Genomic DNA, 8,206 nt, shown 5'->3' with positions numbered 1-8,206 from the left:
ATCCAAAATCTGCAGCTTCCACCCATTATTTCTACTTCTATTCTGTGAAGCCATTCACAAAAAGCCTAATATATTTTCCACAAATATTTGAAATCAACTCTTATATCCTCCACTTTATAACATCTCTAGGCTGAATGTCTTTAATTCCAAGTATTCATCCTATGACAGTGGAGGTGTTTAACAATACCTGGGAAATGGAAGAATGAGTGGTTACTCTTCTTTGAAATATTCATTTTCTACATCATTTTAAAAATGAATATTTGTGAAATAGTTACTAGGTATTAATTTTCTTTAATTTTTGCTGTGTGCTATGTTTATTTTACAGTTAAGGAAATTGAGACATGGAGAGGCTAAGTCACTTGCCCAAAATTATAGATGTAGAAATAATGAAACTGGAATTAAAAGTATAGCAACAAAGTTTGCATTATACTATGCTGTATTCTTTAAAAAGTACGTAAAAAAAGAGCACCAATATCATAGGAGTGGAACAGAGTAAAATAGGACTATCATTGCCTTTTTAGATATTACATTTCCACAAACATAGCCTTAACATCAATTTAATGTGTGGGGAGACAATTAATGTTATTGACACACTTTTGGCTTAATCTTTTAAAGTGACGCATTTTCAATCTGCATTCATGCAATTGGGAGTTTTAACTCAAATATACCACCTTATATTTCGCCCCTGTGAAATTTCATCTTTCTTGATTCAGTCCATGTTTCTGATTTGTCAATCTTTTTGAACTCTAATCTCGCTATCTAATAAAGCCATCATTCCTCCATGTTTGTGTCAACTGGAATACAAATGAGTCAGTAATACTTTCTATATCTTCTTGAGAAGATTGATGATCAGGAGAATATTGTAGAAAGTCACCTGTGACAAACCACTAGAAACGTCCTTCAAGGATGCCATAATTTCCCTTATCAGCACCCTGTGAGCACAATCATTCAGCCAGTTGCCAGTTCATCACATTGGTTAAACAGCCCATTCCTAGCTGAAAAGTAGAAACTATATAAATGTCCATCAATAAATGAATGTATAAGCAAAATGTGATATATACATACAGTGGAATATTATTCAGTTTTTAAATGGAATGAAATTTCAATACATACTGCAATATGGATGAGCTATGAAAACATGCTAAGTGAAATAAACCAGCCACAAAAGAACACATACTGTATAATTCCACTTCTTATATAATTTCTGAGATTAGCCAAATTCATAAAGACACACAGTAGAATAGACATTAACAGGGACTAGAAGGAGAATAAAAATAATGAGCTATTGTTTAATGGGTGCAGATTTTCTATTTAGGCTGATGAAAAAGTTCTGGAAATAGATAGTGGTGATGGTTTCACAGCACCATGAATGTATTTAATGACACTGAATTGTTCATGTTAAAATGGTTTCTGTTATGTTCTATATATTAGCACAATTTTAAATAGTCATCCCATATTTCTCTGCTTTTCAAACAACTCTGTCAAATTATTTACTGAAGTCCCGAAGCACTATGTCTATATTTTATGATTAACCAGTTTGGTAATGCAATCTTCCTCAATGACCCTATTCTTGAAAAAAAAAAACAAAATTAGTCTGATATCTAGATCTATTTATCTATAAATATACAATTCCAGTTGGTACCATCTTTACCCAAATATGTAACAGCATTTTTAATAATCCTTGCTATAATATTAGTTTGCATCAATAAGTTATTTTTTTAAGAAACTACTTTTTAAAGAAATCTACTTTCCTCTCTTTGGAAAAAATCTTTATCATGTATTAAGTTTCAACCACCTAATAATCATTCAAAGACTTTCCTTCCATGTTATGTATATCTTCATTTTATACATTGGAAAAAATGAGGCTCAGAGAATAATTTATGTGACTTAACTGAAGCCACACATTAGTAAGTGTCACATCCAGGATTCATCACAATGCTTTCTAGTTCTAATGTCCTTGTTTATTCCTTCAAGCTCCTTTGTCTACTTCTACTCTTGCAGGACATCTCTTTTCTCCAATCAGAGAAATAAAGGAGTATAATCAGACTTAGAATTATTCCTTCTCTATATCATCCATCAAATAGCATCATTATCCTTAAGCACTATGTATGTATCTTTTTTAATCTCCTTCCTCTTGCTGCTCTGAATATAGATTCTCTAAGAATAATTTTTTTTTTTTGGTTTTCAGCATTTATTGCAACTCTTAGATCATTTAAAGGTCTTTATGGTGACTATTCATGATTACCTATGTCATCTTCTATGTATTTGTCCTTGGTTATATTTTCTTCCTTTCTTGTTTTCAATAATTCATTCAATCAGAAAACCTTAACTGAGGACCTTATGGGCTAGATACTGAGGGTATGGATGTGAGCATGGTAAACATGGTTCCTGTCCTTATGGAGTTTGTAGTCTAATGAAAAAGGGAATTAGAGACATTTATATTGCAACATGGAAAGCACTAAATAAAGGTGAAGGACTCAAAGAGTGGCATGTCTGGCTTCTGATCGGGAACCTTCTTTGAGCTAGCCATGAAAGAACAAATTAAAAATGGGTGATGTTGAGAAAGGCAAGAAGATTTTTGTTCAGAAGTGTGCCCAGTGCCATTCCGTGGAAAAGGGAGGCAAGCACAAGACTGGGCCAAATCTCCACCTACTGTTTGGGTGGACGACAGGTCAGGCTGCTGGATTCTCTCACACAGATGCCAACAAGAACAAAGGTAGCACCTGGGGAGAGGATATACTGATGGAGTATTTGGAGAATCCGTGGAGCAAAAATGATCTTCACTGGCAGTAAGAAAAAGGGAGAAAGGACTGGGGATGTGGATCAAGCGGTAGCGCGTTCGCCTGGCATGCATGTGGCCCAGGTTCGATCCTCAGCACCACATACAAACAAAGATGTTGTGTCCGCTGAAAACTAAAAACTAAATAAATAAATATTTTAAAAATTCTCTGAAAAAAAAAATAAGAGAGAAAGGTCAGACTTAATAGCTCGCTTCAAAAAAGACACTAATGATTAATAGCTACTGCCTTATTTATGACCAAACAGAACTGTCTCTTGGCTTTTTATGTGTACCATAATTTAATTGATGTGATATACCAGAAATCAGATCATGAGTGACTGACAAAAATATTTTTTAATATTAATTTTTAGTTGTAGTAAACACAATACTTTTATTCCATTTATTTATTTTTATGTGCTGCTGAGGATCGAACCCAGGGCCCCATACTTGCTAGGCGAGCGCTCTACCAGTGAGTTACAACCCCAGCCCTGACAGAATTATTTTTGTTGGGCAATCCTGCTTTAAGTAAACTGACTTGTAGTTAAATTAATACTTGGCTTATACTCCCACTTCAGTAAATTCTATCACTGTTTCCCCTTTTTGAAGTTATGGTTGGACTTAATTAGTAATGTTCAGTATTTCACAAAAATGGTGAATGACATCTGAAAACTGGTTTATATTTAGATTTATATAACGGATTATGTGAGTATGGGGGAAATCCCTTCACTCTCTCAGAACCAAGCATGATTCACATTTGTTTCAATTTGTGCTCATTACCCTATTAAAGGCAATGGTTGAAGATAACAAAGCAGTGTCTACTTTTTTTGTTGACCATGCCAATTTAATTAGAATTCCCCGTATCTAAAATGCTATTCTTTCCTTATGGAGAGGCATTTTAGTATGGTTTATGTATGATATTAAATAAAGAATATTTAACACTTCTCACAAAAAAAGGTGAAGCACTGAGTTCTGTGAAAGTTCAGAGGAAGGAAAACTAAGGGTGCATGATGAGACAAGTGATAAGAGAGAAAAAAGCAGGGCCATGGAAATATTCCTGGAAATGACCCATGAACTGAATTTTAAAGGATTAATAGGTAGGTCTGGAGAAGAGGGCAGGGAAAGGATCACAGCAGAGGAACCAATATGTTCAAATCCCTAGAACCAAAAAAGAGCTTGATGGCTTCACAGAATATGAATAATGTGGTGTGGTTGGACTTTAAGATGAAAGCAGAGGAATACTCTGGTTGGAGGTGGAAATCACAATCTGGATCACAGCCATGCAGCACCTTATAAACTATGCTAAGTTGATTACACTTTATCCCGAACATTATAAGACGTGTTTGCTTGATTTTAAGCAGGCAGTATCATGATAAGATAAATGTCTTATTTTCTAGATAGTCTGGAAGCAAAGTGGAGAATAAACTGGGTGAGCCTATGAAAAAATAAAGTGTTAGGGCCAGTGAAGAGGATGCTACGTGGGGTGTGAGGCTGAAAGCCTAAGGGAAAAACTTGGAAAATCAAAGCAGAGTTTTCTAGAGTTTACTAGTGCTCAGGAATCAAAGAGCAGCATTAAGGACCTCCCATTAAGCAGCATTAAGGACCTCCCATTAAGCAGCATTAAGGGGGTGGGCCTTTACAAATGTTGCAGTCCTTGGGGGGCTTTGCATGAAAACAAGGGAGAACCAAATCAGCCCAAACAGTACCCAACTGCAACCCACCCTTCATCAGCTCATACTGACTGGGCTAAGAAGATTGTTCTGATTGATCACCCTTTCTATCTGCCTAGCAGATAAAAGTTCTAAGAAAAAAATAGGTACTTCCTGAAGGAAAACAGAAAACAATGGTGGGAGTCAGATTCTCTCTATTTTTACATGTGATGTCCCATGTTTAATTAAAAATATTAGATGTTCTGCAAGGACAAAACAAACAGGGAATCCAGAAATTTGAGTTAACAAAGACTTTAAAATATTGATGATTAGCTGGGCTCAGTGGCACATGCCTGTAGTCCCAGCACTTGGGAGGCTGAGGTGGAAGATTCATGTGAATCCAGAAGTTTTGAGATAAGCCTGGGCAACGTAGTGACATCCCACACAGTCTCTCATGTCTTTTCACCCTTGTAAGTATATAAGGTACGTATGTGTACTTAAAACTCTATATAAAGCTATATACACTTAAAACTCTCTATATGTACATATATAGAGAAGTTACTTATGTGTTTAAGAAATATAAAAAATAGATAAGATGGAAAATTTCATCAGAGAATTTGAATCCATAAAAAAAATCATCAAATAGAAATTCTAAATCTGAAACCTAATCTCTGAAATTAAGAACTACATATAAGCACTTAACAAAATAGAGCTGGTGGAAGCCAGGATCAGTGAATTGAAAGACAGTTAAATACACAACATCCAAACCAAAGTACACAGAGAAAAAAAACAGATAGGTGGAAAATATCTAATATTTATGTAATTAAATCTCAGAAAGGCGAGAACAAATGGGGCAGAAGTAGTATTGAAAGAGATTATGGTAAATGCAGAAAAATTCTTTTTTTTTTAAAAAATATTTTTTTTTGAATTTTTATTTTTAATATTTATTTTTTAGTTCTCGGCGGACACAACATCTTTGTTGGTATGTGGTGCTGAGGATTGAACCTGGGCTGCACGCACTCCAGGCGAGAGCGCTACCAGTTGAGCCACATCCCCAGTCCCAGAAAAATTCTTAAGAGCAGTCAGAGGCAAAAGGAAAAATTATCTTCAAAAAAGTAAAACAGGTCTTAAAACAGACTTCTCTTTTCTCCCTCCAAACATTTTGAAATCTACTAACCTAAAATCAAGGACACATTTTTAATGATGCCTTTAGATATTTTCATTATAGTTTACTGTTAATATGGTCACTTTCTTTCAGTGCTATAAACATTTCCATATTATCAATGAGTTCTCCAAAATGGGCAGCCAATATGGTATGGTGGAGATAGCACTATTCTGTCTCTAATAAGCTGTGTGATCTTGAGCAATTTAGTTAACCTCTCTAGACCTCAGTGACATTTCTCTTCTGTAAAATTAGACAGTATCCACTTTGTGAGGTTAGTGTGGAACTTAGGTGAAAATTACTTTTAATACAATATACACTGTAATATAGGAATTCTGTAAAAAACAGTCAATATTTTCTTGTTGTTCACTTTGTTTTGCTTCTTATAGAATTTTTTAAGGGTTCACAGCTAATTTGAGAGGGGAGTGCAGAGATTTCCCATATACCCCCTACCTGCCCTCACACATACAGTATCCAAAGAACAAGTAGAGTTTATCTGATGCTTCACTTTTAGCAGAAAGGGAAACAAGATCCATCATCAGATGGCAAAGAGGGTGATGATGATTACCAATTATTAGGAGCACTCTCTATGTGCCTGTTTACCCTCATTTACCCCTAACAGTAGCCATGTAAAATAAGTTCTATTATCATTCTCATTTAACACTTAGGGAAACTGAGGCACAAGGACATTAAGAATGCTTAAAGTGACAGAGTCAAGATCTAAACCAATATGAATCTGGCATTGAAGTTTGTGTTTGGGATATTAGATGACCCCCTCACCATTTGTTTATTCCAGGTTGACCATGGTCCTTGGCAATCATGTTCACACACTTAATCTGGAAGATTTGTGTTACACACCTCAGTGACACTACTTCCATGACTACCTCCATTAGCCTGACCCAGTTTTCTCTGTGATTTATTCACTCTCTTCTTTATAATTTGTACATTGATGGCTCTGAGGTCTCAAAATAAGACATTTCCCTGTGATTTTAGTTTTTCAATGCAGTTATCTTTCTACTCGTTGAACCTCCCTTTCCCACTTTGTATTTTCTCCATGTCTCAATTCATTCTCACAAGTTTTTCATCTTCTTCAGTGAATAACATGGTTTCATTTTAATAGTTAAGACTCAGCTGGACTGATTTCTAGCTTCATTATTTGATAATATCCAAAGTTCTCTGCTCTCTGGACAGGGAAATGTTCTCAGCATGGGCCTAAAGCAGAGTTGGGAGTTTCCTTATCTCTTCCCTCTTCCCTCTTCACTGTATGGAGATCTTTAGGGTTGGGATAGGAAACAGGAAGAGGAAAGTGGACTGTCATTTTCTCTATCTGTGGAAGGTTTCTTTTCTCTACTTATGGATCATAATTATAGTAGAGTCCATAGTAATGATTCCCAAAATAGGATATGTATTTTCAGAGGAGGTACAAGATAACCACTTGAAGCTTTAAGAAAATATTAGAACTTCTACCTTCAACTTTTTCTAATCCAAAGAAAAATTTAAGAGTCAGCTTGACTGATGTTTAAATATACAAATTGACATCAGAACCCTTCCTGGATTCATACATCAAGTAGTCCCACAAAAGGCTTGGGGAAATTCTTGAGTAAGTGGAGGGTTCTACAAAGCAAATGGCACATCACTAGCACTCACCCACACTTTTAGTTTTTCAATTTGCCTGTGGAGAGTTATTGTGTCTTGAATGATAGTATCTCCTCCAAAATTCAGTGCAACCATATTAAGAGATACGGCCCTTGGGTGATAAATAAATCACAAAAGCAGAGCACTGGTGAATGGGATTAGTAGCTTTATAAAAGTGATCAAATTGCTTCGCTTCTTACTAGGAGCAGAAGGGTGATCCCTAACCTCTACCACCAGCTGCAAGCAACACTGGAGATGCTCAGATGTGTTAGTTATTGGGGGCCATATCCTAGACCTGCTGAGAATCAAAAGTCTTAATGGGGGCTGGGTGTTGTAGCTCAGTGATAGAGCATTTACTTCGAAAACATGAGGTACTGGGTTTGATCCTCAGCACCATATTAAAAAAAATAAAATAAAGATATTGTGTCCATCTAAAACTAAAAAATAAATATTTTTTTTAAAAAAAGAAAGGTAGGGGTGATGCATGAAAAGCAAAGGGAAACCAGTTGGAGAGGAAGAGGAATAAGGGATTGGAGATGGGGAGGGAGAGGGGGAGGGAGAGGAGGAGGGGGAGGGGAGAGAGAGGAGGAGGGGAGGGAGAGGGGAAGTGTACAAAGAGCATATAACAATGAATCCCACGATCATGCAAAATTATAATTTACCAATAAAAATATGGAAAAAGTAAAAATGCTCAAGGTAGAAGGAATCATTCTTTTCCCCTTCCACCTTCTGCCATGTGAAAGCACAATATTCCTCCCCACCAGAAAGATGCAGCAAGCAATAAGGCATGATCTTGAAAGTGCAGACAAGGCCCTTACAAACAGCAAAGCTGCCAGTGCTTTGATCTTGGAGGCTCAGCCTTGAGAACTGTGATAAGTGTCTTTTCTTTATAAATTATCCAATTTGGGGCATATTTTTCTAATAATGGCTCAACTGGACTAACACATAGGTTAAATGTATGTATGCATAATATTATATATTTTT

The sequence above is a fragment of the Urocitellus parryii genome, chromosome X (genome assembly GCF_045843805.1).
Source record: "Urocitellus parryii isolate mUroPar1 chromosome X, mUroPar1.hap1, whole genome shotgun sequence".
Lineage (NCBI taxonomy): Eukaryota > Metazoa > Chordata > Mammalia > Rodentia > Sciuridae > Urocitellus > Urocitellus parryii.
Note: the sequence above shows the minus strand (reverse complement) of the source record.